Genomic DNA, 15,970 nt, shown 5'->3' with positions numbered 1-15,970 from the left:
ACCTTACAGTGTAAGATTGAACTGTCCCAGATTCTGAATTTCTCCCTGCATCATGCAAGCTGTATTAAGGGGTAATTGACAAAGAGACTTGTACGCATATGATGATTTGATATACACATACATTGTGAAATGATTACCACAATCAGGCTCATGAATACATCCCTCACCTCACACAGTCACCTTTTCCTGCTGCGAACACTTAAGCTCTACTATTTTAGAAAATTTCCTGTATACAGCACAGTGTTATAATATATACCCAGAAGTGGGATTCCTGGAACGTATTTGTCCATTTTTTTCTTTGTTTATTCATTTGTTTTGGTTCTTAAATTGCACATGTGAGTGAAACTATACGATATTTTCCTTTCTCTATCTGACTTATTTCACTTAGCATTATACCCTCTAGGTCCATCCTTGTTGTTGCAAATGGCAAGATTTCGTTCTTTTTGATGGCCGAATAATATTCCATTGTATCTATATACCACATCTTCTTTGTCCATTCATCTACTGATGGACATGGGTTGCTTCCATATCTTGGATATTGTAGATAATGCAATAAACATAGGGGTACATATACCTTTTTGAATTAGTCTTTTCGTTTTCCTCAGGTAAATGTCCAGTAGTGGCATTATTCGATCATATGGTATTTCTAATTTTTAATTTTTTGAGGAATCCCCATATTACTTTCCACAGGGACAACACCCGTTTGCCTTCCTACCAACACCGCACAGAGGTTCCTTTTTCTCCACATCCTCACCAACACTGGTTATTTCTCGTGTCGTTGATTTTACCCATTCTGACTGGTGTAAGGTGATATCTGATGGTAGTTTTGATCTGCATTTCCTTGATGCTGAGAGATAATCAGCATCTTTTCATGTGCCTATGGGAGATCTATATGTCTTCTTTGAGAAAATGTTTATTCGGGTCCGCTGCCCATTTTTAATTGGGTTAGTTGGCTTTTTTGGTGTTGAGTTGTATAACTTCTTTATATATTTTGGATATTAACCCCTTACTAGACATATCATTGTCAAAGATCTTCTCCAATTCAGTAGGTTACCTTTCGGTTTTGTTGATGGTTTCCTTCACTGTGCAAAAGCTTTTTATGTTGGCATAGTCCCAATAGTTTACTTTTGCTTTTGTTTCCCTTGCCTTAGGAGATAGACGTAGAAAAATGTTGCTGTGGCTGATGTCAAAGAAATCACTGCCTGTGTTTTCTTTTAGGAGTTTGATGTTTTTGGGTCTCAATTTTATGTCTTTAATCCGTTTTGAGTTTATTTCTGTGTATGGTGTAAGAAAGTGGTCCAGTTTCATTCTTTTGCATGTAGTTGTTCAGTTTTCCAACACCATTCGTTGACGAGATTTTTCCCATTATATATTCTTGTCTCCTTTGTCGTAGATTAATTGACCATATAAGCATGGGTTTATTTCTGGGCTCTCTATTCTGTTACATTGATTTATGTGTTTATTTTTGTGCCAGTACCATACTGTTTACTGATGGCTATACCTTTGTAGTATATCTGGAAATCTGGGATTGTAATGCTTCCAGCTTTGTTCTTCTTTCTCGAGATTGCTTTGGCTATTTGTGGACTTCAATGGTTCCATACAAATTTTAGTATTATTTGTTCTTGTTCTGTGAAAAACGTTGTTGGTATTTTTCTGTTCGCCCGTTCAATTATCCCAAGCAGGATCTGCGCTGGCAGCGTGGAGCCCAATGCAGGGCTCGATCCTACAACCGTGAGATCCTGACCTGAGTCAAGATCAAGAGTCAGATGCTCGGGGCACCTGGGTGGCTCAGTCGGTAAAGCATCCGACTTCAGCTCAGCTTGTGATCTCACAGTCCGTGGGTTTGAGCCTCACATCGGGCTCTGTGCTGACAGCTCAGAGCCTGGAGCCTGCTTCGGATTCATTCTCTCTCTCTCTCTCTCTCAAAAATAAAACAGACACTCAACTGACTGAGCCACCCAGGTGCCCCAGCTGTTGGTATTTTGATAGAGATCCCATTAAATCCGTAGATTGCTTTGGATAATATGGACATTTTAACATTATTTGTTCTTCTAGTCTATTAGCGTGGAATATCTTTCCAATTGTTTGCGTCATCTTCAATTTCTTTCATCAACGTTTTCTAGTTTTCCGAGTACAGTTCTCTCACCTCTTTGGTTAATCCCCGAGTATTTTATTACTTTTGGTGCAACTGTAAATGGGATTGTTTTCTTCATTTCTCTTTCTGCTGCTTCATTATTAATGTATAGAAATGCAACAGATTTCTGTATGTTAATTTTGTGTCCTGCAAATTTACTGAGTTCATTTAGCAGTTCTAGTAGTGTTTTGGTGGAGTCTGTAGGGTTTTCTACATCTAGTATCGTGTCATCAGCAAATAGTGAAAGATTTACCTCTTACCCATTTCGATGCCTTTTATTTCCTTTTATCGTCTGATTGCTGTGGCTAGGACTTCTAACACTCTGTTGAATAAAAGTGGTGAAAATCGGGGCGCCTGGGTGGCTCAGTTGGTTAAGTGTCTGACTTCAGCTCAGGTCATGATCTCACAGTATGTGAGTTCGAGCCCGTGTCGGTCTCTGTGCTGACAGCTTGGAGCCTGGAGCCTGCTTCGGATTCTATGTCTCCCTCTCTGCTCCTCCCTCACTCGTGCTTGCTCTCAAAATAAACATTTGAAAATTTTTAAAAAATAAATGAATTCTAGTTAGTTAGCATACAGTGCAGTATCAGTTTCAGGAATCGAATTTAGTGATTCATCCCTTGGAGTCATTATTTTTTGAAACATTTTTCTTCTCTCCCCTTCAGAGACTCAAATTGCGTATATATCAGGGTGCTTATAGCTTTCTCACCACTCTCAGATGCCTTTTTTCGTGCGTGTGTGTGTTCTTCTCTGTATTGCATTTTGGAGAGCTCCTGCTGCTGTCTTCAAGTTTACTAATCTTATCTTCTGCAAGGTCTAATCAGTCTTTAATCTCATTCTGTGCAATTTCTATTCCAGACATTACGGTTTTGATCTCTAGAAGGGTGATTTGGGTGTTTTTTTAATATCATACCTGTCTCTGCTTAACTTTTTGAACACATATTATGCAGTTATAATTTTTAAATGTCTTCATCTACTAATTCTAACATCTGTGTTAGTTCTCCATTGGTTTTGATTGATTTTTACCCTTATTGTGGAACTTATTTTCCAATTTCTTTGCATGTCTGCAAATTTTCATAGATGTCAGACCTTACAAATTCTATCTTATGAGTTGTTGGATATTTTTGTATTTCTATAAATATCCTTAAGCTTTGTTCTTGGATGCAGCTAACTTATTTAGAAGCAGTTTGATCTTTTTCGGGGGGGGGGACTTTGTTTGTATGATGCGTTAAGTAGGATAAGAATTGTTTAGCCTAACGCTAATTATTCCCCCCACTATTGAGGCAAGTTCCTTCTGAGTCCTCTATCTACTTCCCCATGGGTTATGAGTAGCCCCATGTTAACACTGAGTCCTGTTCCTTCTAAATGTCTCAGATGGTTCTTTCATTGCCCTGGGATAATTTTCTCATATGCGTGTACTTGGCCAAATACACGAATGAGAACCTGTACAGGTGTCAATATTTCTATTTCTGTTCATTTCTTTCATCTCCAGTACTTTGTTCTACAGACGCTAGCCCTCGGTCCCTCAGCTCTATCTTCTCAAGTCGGAGAATTCACCTGGCTCCACCCTGATTCCATCTCCCTGTGGTACGGCCTGGGAATTCTTTTAAGGAATAAGCTGGAACAATTGTAAGACTCACGTTTGTTTTTCCATTTCTTAGGCACCTCTGTTCACTGTCATTTGATGTTCATTTTCTTGAAAACCATTTTTTCATAAATTGTGTGTGTGTGTGCACACGCGTTTTGGTCAGGTGGTGTTTCAGGTGGGAGGGTGAAACTCAGGGTCCTGTTATTTCATCTTGCCTAGAAGCAGAAGTCTCGCGTATGTTTTCATATAGAACATTCTGTAAATTACAAATCATCATACCCTGATGTCTCTGTCATGGAATCAGCAAGGTGGCATAATCATCTCAATAATCACCAGGCATTAACTTCCAACTACACACAGAACGCTAGGTTGGAGACAAGTGATAGGAAAAGAAACACGGTCAATATCATTACTCCTCGACTAAAGATCATACTCTTTCTTCCCAGACCATATCTCTGACCATGGCGGAGCCATATAAGCACATGAGCCACATGAGCAGAACCTAAAAAAGCAAGGCATCCATATAACAGAAAGCATCATTATGGGGCTTTCCCCTGTTGAAGGTGAATAATTTCTCTCTCAGGATGATTCCAATAAGACATTGTTTCTCAGTCCCAAAGCTGTTCTCCAAAATCATTACATCCAGAAAAGAATTTTAGAGCTACCGCACTTTTTGACCATTTTCTTGAAAATTCTTTCGTAGCTCCTTGACGTTTATATCACACACTGAGGCATTTCTAAAATGATCCCCACATCTTTGGTTTGGAAGGCAAGCTAGGAAGTGTTTCCCAAACTTCTTGATAACGATAACCAGCTGGAGAGCTTGTCGAGCTGGCTTGCCAAACTTCACTCTTGGAGGGTCTTTGGTGTAGGACCGGAAATTTAAGGTTTTGTTGGGGTTTTTTTAGCAAGTTCTCCAAATGACTCATAATATCATGAAAATTTTAGAAATAATGAGTTAGAGGACCCCTTGACCAATGGATACCGCTCAGAAATGTACACTAGAGTTAAAATCTGCCTGTTTACCTCATAATTGGTCTACTTTTTCTCCGGCCAAAAGAAACATGGGTACTAGGAAGTGCTCCCTAATGACAGATGACAGTGAAATGACATCTATGACCCAAGAGCAGAAATTACACTGCATTTCTCTGGCACGTTTTTAGGGAAAAAAAAGCCTTCATAGACCCTTCCTTTATTTGATACGTAAGTGCAATTTTCAAAATCCCTGTGCCCGTGATGCACCAACTTACGTAAAACGTCCCATGGAAATAAAGTGCTTTGCTAGATACTAGAGCACTTGGCATCTTGAAATAACTCACTTACACTGCCTTAGTCACTCCATGTGAATAGCGGGACATAAGAGCAAGAAGGCCCAGATGACTCAATTGCACCCGATGAGCCTGCAGAATCATACCTTTCATCTTCCTCACTAAGAGCACTCACAAGAGATGGGCTTTACTCAGGCAATCATCCCAATCTTTGACTTGCTGGTTGTAAAAAACATATTTTGTAGCTATATTTAAGGCTGCGGACAATAAAGAAAATTACATGTCCCAGACTTTTCTCATACCATTATTTATCACAAAGGGGGAGGAGGGTTAAAAAGGAGGGGAGGAGGGGGCGCCTGGGTGGCTCAGGCGGTTGAGCGACCGACTTCGGCTCAGGTCACGATCTCGCGGTCCGTGAGCTCGAGCCCCGCGTCGGGCTCTGTGCTGACAGGTCAGCGCCTAGAGCTTGCTTCCGATTCTGTGTCTCCCTCTCTCTCTGCCCCTCCCCCGCTCATGCTCTGTCTCTCTCTCTCTGTCAAAAATAAATAAACATTTAAAAAAAAAAAAGGAGGGGAGGAGGAAGTTAAGCATTAACATGGCCATTCGGCACGTAACAGTCACTGATATGGGCATCTTATGTTCTAATAATCTCATTTAGTAGAACCTCTGAGATGTGCGTGTGCGCACACGCACGCAGGCGTGTACGTGGGCACGGGCACACACCAGTGCACAGCACCCTCCAGGCTTTCAAAAACCCATTTCCGCTAAGTGGAACTATGTAAATACGTGTGGAATCTGGATACACTTCAGTTCTCCTGGGTACTACTCCTTCCCTAATGCGCAGGTAGACTGGGAAAGCCGCTTAAGACATAACGGGCAATTACTTCAATCGAGGCAAGATACATGCCGTTTATTGGTTGCAGAGGACATTCACGTGTTGTCACATCTGCAATCGAGACTGCCATGCTGCAGTGCCACGTGACATGAATGCAACACGACGTGAGGTGTTACACTTGGGCAAGCCTCGTCCCCCAAGGCTTTGCTTCTGGCTAGGTCAATATTTAGGAACCATTTCAGGAAAGCAGTTGTTAAGTCCTAAAGGCAAAAGACCACAGCACTTCCATTTGGAGACTGCTAAAAGCTTTTTCTCTGTTATTATACGTCAGTTTTTCTCACATAGCTTTTAAAAAAGCTATGAGGTAAATGTCAACATACTTCACAATTCTCTTTCCTGTTTTGCTTTTAATATCTTATTCATTCTTCAAATTAAATAGCATACCGATAATAAAGTATATGTTCCCAAGTGACCCAAGATTAGAATAGCACACCTTTCCTGACCCCACCCTCCTTTAGTCACCCCAGCTTTCGGATGTGAGGATTTCCAATGAAATCCTACAATAAAGCTAAATAAGGGAGATGTCTACACCTTTCTGCTCTGGTGGAAATGTTTCATATCTACACTGCCCAACACGTAGGTAGCTACTGGCCACATGTAGCTGCTGAGCAATTGAAAGTACATTAACATGAAGAGGGGTCTGAATTTTTTTAAATTTTCTTTTTCTTTTTTTTTTTTCAACGTTTATTTATTTTTGGGACAGAGAGAGACAGAGCATGAACGGCGGAGGCGCAGAGAGAGAGGGAGACACAGAATCAGAAGCAGGCTCCAGGCTCTGAGCCATCAGCCCAGAGCCTGACGCGGGGCTCGAACTCACGGACCGCGAGATCGTGACCTGGCTGAAGTCGGACGCTTAACCAACTGCGCCACCCAGGCGCCCCCGAATTTTTGTATTTCGTTTTAATTAATTCATCTTTTAATGTTTCTTTATTTTGTGTGAGAACATACGTGAACAGGGGAGAGGCAGAGAGAGAGACAGAGAGAGAGACAGAGAGAGAGAGAGAGAGAGAGAGAGAGAGAGAGAGAGAATCCCAAGCAGGCTCCGCTCTGTCAGTGCAGAGCCTGACATGGGGCTCGATCCCACGAACGGCGAGATCACGACCCGAGCCGAAATCAAGAGTCAGACGCTTAACCGACTGAGCCACCAGACACCCCTCATTTTAATTAATTTAAACGTAAATCGCCACCTGCTGCGAGTGATGAGTCACTGTGGAAGAGTGCAGGTCTATACCAAAGATGTTTAGGATCACCATCTAACTTTAAAACTAGTCAACATCACAGTAAAAGGTGAGCACCGAAGAAACATGCATAATATGTGATATTTCCGGGATGCCTGGGTGTCTCGGGCAGGTGAGCCTCTGACTCTTGGTTTTGGCTCAGGTCGTGATCTCACAGTTCGTGGGCTTGAGCCCCAGGTCAGGCTCCGCACTAACAGCGTGGAGCCTGCTTAGGGTTCTCTTCCTCCTGTTTTTTCTGCCCCTCCCCCACTCGTGCTTTCTCTCTCTCTCTCTCTCTCTCTCTCTCTCTGTCCCATCCTCCCTCCCTCCCTCTCAAAATAAATAAAATAGGGGCGCCTGGGTGGCGCAGTCGGTTAAGCGTCCGACTTCAGCCAGGTCACGATCTCGCGGTCCGTGAGTTCGAGCCCCGCGTCAGGCTCTGGGCTGATGGCTCAGAGCCTGGAGCCTGTTTCCGATTCTGCGTCTCCCTCTCTCTCTGCCCCTCCCCCGTTCATGCTCTGTCTCTCTCTGTCCCAAAAATAAATAAACGTTGAAAAAAAAAAATTAAAAAAAAAATAAATAAATAAAATAAACATTAAAAAAAGATATGATATCTACTCAGTTACGTTCTCTTTTTTCCAACAAGACAAGGCTCGGCACCCAAAGCCGGTAGGAAATTTCCCCTTCGGTGCTCTGGGATGTGGGAGACACACATTTCTCATATTCTGTAAAAAGGAAAGGTTAACCCAATTCCAAACCGGACCTGGGGAAATGAGACCACGTGCCATACCCCTACCCCATGCCACTTTCTGTTGTCCGTGCATTAGTACATCACACGGCCGCTACAACTAGAGGGGGCACTCGACTCCGTGCTAGTTATTCAAATAAGGAACTATGATACACGCGAAGCGCTGGGACTGGCAGTGCCATATGCCACGTAAACATCACCGCTCTTGAGGATAAGCTCTTGAACCCTAGTGAGCACAGTACAAAGCACACGCTTATCCTCAACACCCGTCCAAGTCAAGAAAAGATTACTTCCTTTGCTAGGACGGTTCTTTCAGCCTGGCTCATCCCAATCTCTGCGTGATGGTTATCGGTTTATTTCCTTCTTTCTTCCGCGCAATGCATTTGCCTAACGCGTCGGACAGAGATCATTCCATTCTAAACCTATAATCCAGTATCTCTAGATGTAACGACCCCCCCCTAAAGGAACAGTGGAGTGTTTGACGCTTCAAAAACCAGTGCAGCAAATTGGGTATGACGGTCTTCGGTGGTCCGAACGCAGTGTCTCACTGCAGCTAATACGGTGAAGGTACTTGGGGCGGTTAAGGCTGACAAGTGCCGAGAACTTGAAAGTCACTTTTAAATACCCTTAAAAGAAAAAGCATTCGTTTTTTCATTCAAATTCAAGTTAGTTAACATATAGTGTAGTATTGGTCTCCGGAGTAGAATTTGGTGACCCATCACTTACATAGGACACCCAGTGCTCATCCCAACAAGTGTCCTCCTTAATGCGCATCGCCCATTTAGCCCATCCCCCACCCCCACCCCGCCTCCAGCACCCCTGTTTGTACCCTGTACTTAAGAGTCTCTTCTGATCTAGTGATGCTATGATGATTCTCAATGCATGCTTATTTATCAGGCTTCTCAACGCTATCAAAATGTTTTCTTTTCCTCCTCCATTTTAATGAGCAGGGTTTGCTCTCTTGCATTTGTATGCCCTTCCCCTGGTTTTGCCATAACTACAGGTTGTTTTCATGACTGTTTCTTTTCTCAAAGGAAAAAAGAGGGCACAAACCTTTCATTATACTGGTTGAGAGCAGATAGGAAAATGTAAGCACTTCCCTTTGCCCGAGCTGTGAGTGTCGATAAGAAAGAGTCAAGAGGTGACTGAGAGGGGGGTGAGAATCAAGGCAGAGAAGTGGCTGTAGGAGTGGCATTTCAGAATATGAAACAGCATAGGGGAGGATGGAGTGTGGCTTAACAAAGGGTGAGGAAGAGTGTGAGGAAAGCTTCATGTGTGGGCATATGAGGGGAGAATTTCCAAAAGACAGAAGAGTTTGAGAAAACGAGAAGAAAATATTTTGTCAGCATCTGCCTGTCTCTTCTATGAGACTGTGAACTCTTTGAAGGCATGAGCCGTATGATTGCGTGTTCCTTACTTCTATGATGTACAGCTGCCCCTCCCCAACCTTCTAACTCAGCAGTTTGCATACTTGTTGAGGAAATGCGGGACAAAGAAATGAATGAGTGATTAGAAAGAAGGAGGGACGGGAGGGAGGGAGGAAGGGGGGGCGGTGTCTGGGTGGCTGGGTCGGTTAAGTGTCCAACTCTTGATTTCCACTCAGGTCATGATCTCACAGTTCGTGAGTTCGAGCCCCGCGTCAGGGTCCACGCTGACAGCACAGAAAGCCTGCTTGGGATTCTCTCTCTCTCCCTGTCTCTCTGCCCCTCCCATGCTTGTGAATGCGCGCTCTCTGAAAATAAGTATGTAAATATTTTTGAAAAAGAAGGAAGGGGGAGAGGAGAACTGGAAGAAACCATTGGCAGTCACCTAGTACAGGCAAATATGTGATGCTTCCATTCGGTTTGAAAGGAAAAAGGACAACAGCTTGCCTGTTGTTAACCCTTCCCTTGGAGCGCCTCTTAGCATGCCACACACATGAAAAGTGCTCCGAATGGAGAGGATAATCCAGTTGTGTGGCTCATTTTGAGTTCTGCTTACCCCGCAATGTTGAGCTAGGGTGCAAATCAGAAGACAGCATTTCCGTGGAATGTATAGCGTGGTGACTATGTTGTAGAATTGAAATTTGCTCAGAGAGTAGATATTAAGCATTCTTGCCCCAAAAAAGGTAAATCTGTGAGGCGATCAACGTATTAATTGCTTCGATTGTGGGAATCCTTTCACATTACATATATATACATATAACGGTCATGTTGTACTCTTCAAAGATATTAAAATCTTATTTGTCAATTATACCTCCATAAAGCTGAAAAGAAGCAGAAATGTGGGAACGAAAGAGAGAAGATATTTCCACACAACTCAGTGTTTCTTACAACATCAATCTAAGTGGAATTTTCAAAGTTCCCCGCTCCCCACGCCCACCTATGCTTACTCTCTTCCTCCCCCTAAACTTGGGATTATTTTGCTTGAACACCTCCAGGCACAGGGGCTCTCTACCTTCTGAGGTAACCCACTCCATTTTAAGGGAACTCTTGTGGTAGAAACACTGAGCCAAACTATTGCTTCTCACACTTTCCATCTCTTCACGTCAGCACTTTCTCCCGGCACCGCAGTTCAGCCTGTCTTCAACATGAAGACATATGTCTGTCGGGATACTGGCAGGAAACAGATGGTACCTTCCAAAATATAATTAAAAAGTTTCCTAAAGAGCCTGTTTATGAGGGGGCAGGTGAAAGGGAGTTAAAGAGCCCTTGGGCTAGAAAGTTGCTGAGGCGACGAGAAGAGGAATTACAGAGGGAGCTGCCCCTGTAAGAGAAGACAGCCCAACAGCAGCTATGGCCTCCAGGAAAGGAGCACGGACCCCGTCAAGCCACAGCTCGGCAAGGACGACGTGGAGAAAGAAACACCCTGTTTTCTTCTGCTAGTCCCCCAGCAACCTCTGGCTGGCCTCCCGTTGGCTGAATCCACTCAGAAGCTGGGGGGGGGGGGGGGCAAGGGAGTGGAGAATGACGGGAAAAAGGGCTCAAAGGGCGGAGGACGTGTTTCCAGGCAGTATCCACATCCTCCCCGAGTCTTCTCTTCTCCAGCCAAACATCCTGTGTTCCTCCATGTGCTCTTCATATGACATACAGAAGCCCGTTCTCCATCCCAGATGCCTATTCTCCACCCACCGTGGTCACATATATCGGTGCAAGGGGGGCTAGGACTTTCATCTCTCTCCATCTCGGTGACACACTTTGGAAGGGACGGATCTGAAGACAGATTTGAAGAACTATCTCAGTGGCTACACAATACAGTGACCCCTTCTGATTTTCAGTCCCAAAACGTCTGCCCAGCAACCCTATCCATCAATATTAAGTTATGTCTCCCACTCTCTGTAGGCGTAGAGCTTGCTTTTTGGACCCGAGGGCAGAGCAGGGCATTTACCCTTTTTTACATTTCATTCTGATAATCGGTCTCTTGCTATAGCTTGATGTCGTCTTTTTTTTGGATTTCATAAAACCAGCTTTTTAAAAAAATGTTTTAAAGGTTTATTTATTTATTTTTTGAGAGAAAGAGAGAGAGCGTGCACAAGCACATCTGCAGGGGAGGGGCAGAGAGAGGGAGAGAATCCCAAGCAGGCTCCACACTGTTAGCACAGAGCCCAACACAGGGCTCTCCATCCCATGAACCGCGAGATCATGACGTGAGCAGAGATCAAGAGTTGGTCGCTTAACTTACTGAGCCACCCAGGCACCTCAAAACCAGCTTTTAAAGGGAAAAGACATTTAGGGCTACCTGGCTGGCTCGGTCAATGGAGTTTGCGACCCCCGATCTCAGGGTTGAGTTTGAGCCACACGTTGGGGGGAGAGATGACCTAAAAATAAAATCTTCAAAAATTATAATAATAAAACTAAAAGACATTTAGATATCCTCTACTCCAACACTGCCATTTTGTGTAAAGGCAAACTGGGATCTAAAGAATAAAAGCCTTGGGCAAATGAGTAGCTGGGTAGGGACTGGGCCCCACTGGTTTCCAATCCAAGCCCCACAGAGCTCTGATTTGGAATCACTGGACATTTTAGCCTTTTCTTACATTTATTTTCCTCAAACACGGGACAAGATAAACTCTTAGTTATTCTGCAGTATTGCCCTCTGAAAGCATGCTTGTCTGCTGTCAGTGTGATGACACTATTTTTCTCAAACTATCAGAGAGCAAGCAATTTCTTGTATCTAAAGAACTTGATTCATTCTGCTCTCACATGAAAAAGCCTGGATACGGCCTCTCCACACTCAGAAGCAATTTCACTGAATTACAGTCCAATGAGTAATGCTATTAAGAATCAGAAGTATATTATATGTTTCTGGGAAAATTACCCTTCCGTTTTTATAAACCTCAAGAAAACACAGCCCGAGTCAAACAAAACTCTTAAGAGTTGGCTCATCCAAGCTCCATGTACCCCTTGTGTCTGACCTACCCATGAAGTTCAAAATGCGAGGCTTTTGTTCTAACTTTACGTGTGTAGGTACATCTCTCCGCCCAACACTGGGCCTTGAACTCACAACCTCGTGATCGAGAGTCCCGCGCTCCTCCGACTGAGCCAGCCAGACACCGCCAAAACGTGAGACTTTCATCCAGGGCAGATTATTAAAAAAAGAAATAACACCTAAAAAAACAACAACCGCAAAAAAATAAGACGACAAACAAACAAACACAGCCGGGGCCTAACTCTTAGTTCCCCACCGAGAACCTTTCCCGGTGACCACGTTCTCATTACGCCCTTGGCTTTTACTAATGCTCAGTACGGCCGCTCCAAATGTGACGCGCAAAGTGACAATGAGTGAGCCTTCTCTACATTTTATGATCCGCAGCTTTTCAAGATGCTTTCAGTTTTGTGGTCCAAAGTCTCACGCATGCGGATCCCCGTGACAAATAACTTTTAGAACACAATATCCACCTCAACCACGCCCCTCCCAAATCAGTGACCCCCGGAAGAACTTAGTAAACAGGATGTGGTTTTTCTCCCATAAAGCGAGCGTACGTTTTCTTTGCAGCAGAGAATAGGAATGTGCACCACGTTGTGTTTCTTTTATGTCCTGGCGGCCAGGGAGTTCACAGTCCACCTGAACACCCGGTGGTTGTTGTATCGGTGAGGTTCTCCTGCACGTAACTGCTTCCTCCTCAATCTCCATGGCGATTTTTGTACCGGTCTTCTCATAAACATATTTTTATCGTAAACGCCCTCGAATCATCCTTGTAAGCACGCAGAAAACGTATAACAAAGCATCTAGTCACCATCGCTAAGGCAGATAATACAGCATATCTGAAGAGGCTGCCCCAAAATTCTCACTGCGTTTGGTCAGGGATGAACGCCTGGGACCTAGTTTATCTAGTTAAAGTGGTTAACATCTAGTTTATCAGCAGGGACCGTCTGTCCTGAAAGCCACTCCGGAAAATGCAGAGATAAGTCATAAAAGTGGCCCTACTCAACATTTAACTAGACGCCCAATTCCCTTGAGAGCTTCGCCTCCCAGTAATGACCGGGCCTGAACTAGAACGCAGTTGCTTCAGTTCAGAGGAATAAGTGTTCGCGAGGGGGCACTAGGATAGTCGTAAGGAAGGCGGTGATCGCTGCTGGAAAGAGCAGGAAGCCACTAAGCTGTAGTGCATTTTTAAGCGGTCTAAATACGTGAAAAACAAGGAAATGACAAGTGTTGGCAGGGATGTGGAGAAAGGGGAACCCTCGTGCACTGTTGGCGGGAATGTAAATTGACACAGCCACTGTGGAAAACCGTGTGGAGGTTCTTCAAAAGATTAAAAATAGCAGGGGCACGTGGGTGGCTCGGTGGGTTGAGCGTCCGACTTCAGTTCAGGTCATGATCTCGCGGTTTGTGGGTTCGAGCCCCACGTCGGGCTCTGTACATGCATGACAGCTCAGAGCGCGGAGCCTGCTTCGCATTCTCTGCCTCCCTCTATCTCTCTCTCTGCCATCCCTTCCCCTCAAAAATAAATAAACATTTAAAAAATTAAAAATAGAAATATCGTATGGCCCAATAATTCTACTTCTGGGTGTTTACTCAAAGAAAACAAAAATACTAATTAGAGAAGACATATGCACCCGTCTGTTTACTGAAGCTTTATTTACAATTGCTAAGATATGGAATAAACCTAAGCGTCCATTGATAGACACTGATAGTGTCCACATAAAGAAGAGATGATATATATATATATATATATATATATATATACACCGAATTGAATACTACTCAGTCATAAAAAAGAATGAAATCTTGCCATTCATGAGAACGTGGATGCATCCAGAGGCCTTTATACTAAGTGAAATGAGTCAGAAAAAAAAAGACAAAATACCATATGATCTCACTTATATGTGGAACCTACAAAACAAAAGAAATAAATAAAAATAGAGGGGTGCCGGGCGGCTCGGTCAGTTAAGCACCCGGCTCTGCATTTCAGCTCAGGTCATGATGGCACGGTTCATGAGATCGAGCCCCACACCGGGCTCTGGGCTGACAGCACGGAGCCTGCTTGGGATTTTCTCTCTCCCTCTCTCTCCGCCCCTCGCTTGCTCATGCTCCCTCACTCTTTCTCTCTCTCTCTCCCTTTAATAAACATTAAAAAAAAATAGACTCATAAATACAGAGAACAGACTGGTGATCGCCAGAAGAGAGGACAGTGGGGAATGGGCAAAAGAGGTAAAGAGGACTAAGAGGTACAAAATTGCAGTTACGAAATAATAAGTCACAGGGATGAAAAGTACAGCACAGAGAATACAGTCAATAATATTTTAATAACTTTGTGTGGTGACTACACTTACCATGGTGAGCATTTGTAGTGTATGTAATTGTCCAGTCACCGTGCTATGCACCTGAATCTAATGGCATCTCAACTATGCTTCCATAAGTAAATACCTACACACACACACACACACACACACACACACACACACACACCAGAGGCCATGCTGCTGATAACCTCCAGAGTCTATAATCAATGCTACTTCGTGTTCCCCACAAGAAAACATCAAGTGAAGATAATTCTACCATCACAAATGGAAACGACTCCCACAGATTCCGGTATGCAAGCGAAAGAGTACATGTGAAAAAATAGCTATGGAGACAAAGACTTCCCCTCATATGCTCAGTCACTTAATTTCTAGTTTTCCAGGGTACCTGGGTGGCTCAGTCGGTTGAGCGTCCAACTTCGGCTCAGGTCACGATCTCGCAGTTGACGAGTTCGAGCCCCACGTCGGGCTCCGCGCGGACAACTCAGAGCCTGGAGCCTGCTTCCGATTCTGTGTCTCCCTCTCTCTCTGCCTCTCCCCTGCTCATGCTCTGTCTCTGTCTCAAAAATAAAGACAAACATTAATTTTTTTTTTTTTTTACATTTCCAGTTTTCTGGCTAAACCACATAGAAAAGCAGTCTTGTTCAGACCTGCAGGAAAAAATAACCAGGAAATCAAACCTCTCCTCTGGCAAAATTACACTTATTTAGTCCTATAATCCTCTCTCTCTCTCTCTCAACTGGGCAGCAAGTCGCCCAACACAAGAATTCAGAGGGATCAAAACAAGCCAACAAACCTCCAGCATTACCAAAGCCACACGCTCTCATGTGGCAGATATCACCTCCACATAGATAACAGATTGTTCATCAGTGAAAAGGAAGCCTAATTCTCCTATGGTGTAGAAATTCTATGGAAAACATGCAAGCCTTCACTTCACTTCACTTCAGCGAGTTGTGGGAGCCAAAGAAATTGTAGCACTTTCCCCCCAATAACATTTGCCCTGGGGAGTCCTGAGCAGGTACAAACGCACTGTCAGATGGCACTAGAGGATGCTTTGCGGGGCGCCTGGGTGGCTCAATCGATTAAGTGCCCGACTTCGGCTCAGGTCACGATCTCGTGGTTGGTAGGTTCGAGCCCGCGCCGGGCTCTGCGCTGACAGCATGGAGCTTGCTTTGGATTCTGTGCCTCCCTCTCTCTCTCTCTGCCCCTCCCCTACTCACACTCTATCTTTGTCTCTCTCTCTCGAAAATGAATAAACATTAAAAAAAGAAAAGAAAATCGGAGTGATGTGGGCACAAACCAAAGACCATTGGCAGCCACCGGCAGCTGAAAGGGACAAGGAATGAATTGTCCCCTAAACTCTACAGAGGTAGTATGGCCCCGCGGACACTAGGAGTTTGG

Source organism: Lynx canadensis, chromosome X, assembly GCF_007474595.2.
Source record: "Lynx canadensis isolate LIC74 chromosome X, mLynCan4.pri.v2, whole genome shotgun sequence".
Classification (NCBI taxonomy): Eukaryota; Metazoa; Chordata; class Mammalia; order Carnivora; family Felidae; genus Lynx; species Lynx canadensis.
This window is presented reverse-complemented; position numbering follows the sequence as displayed.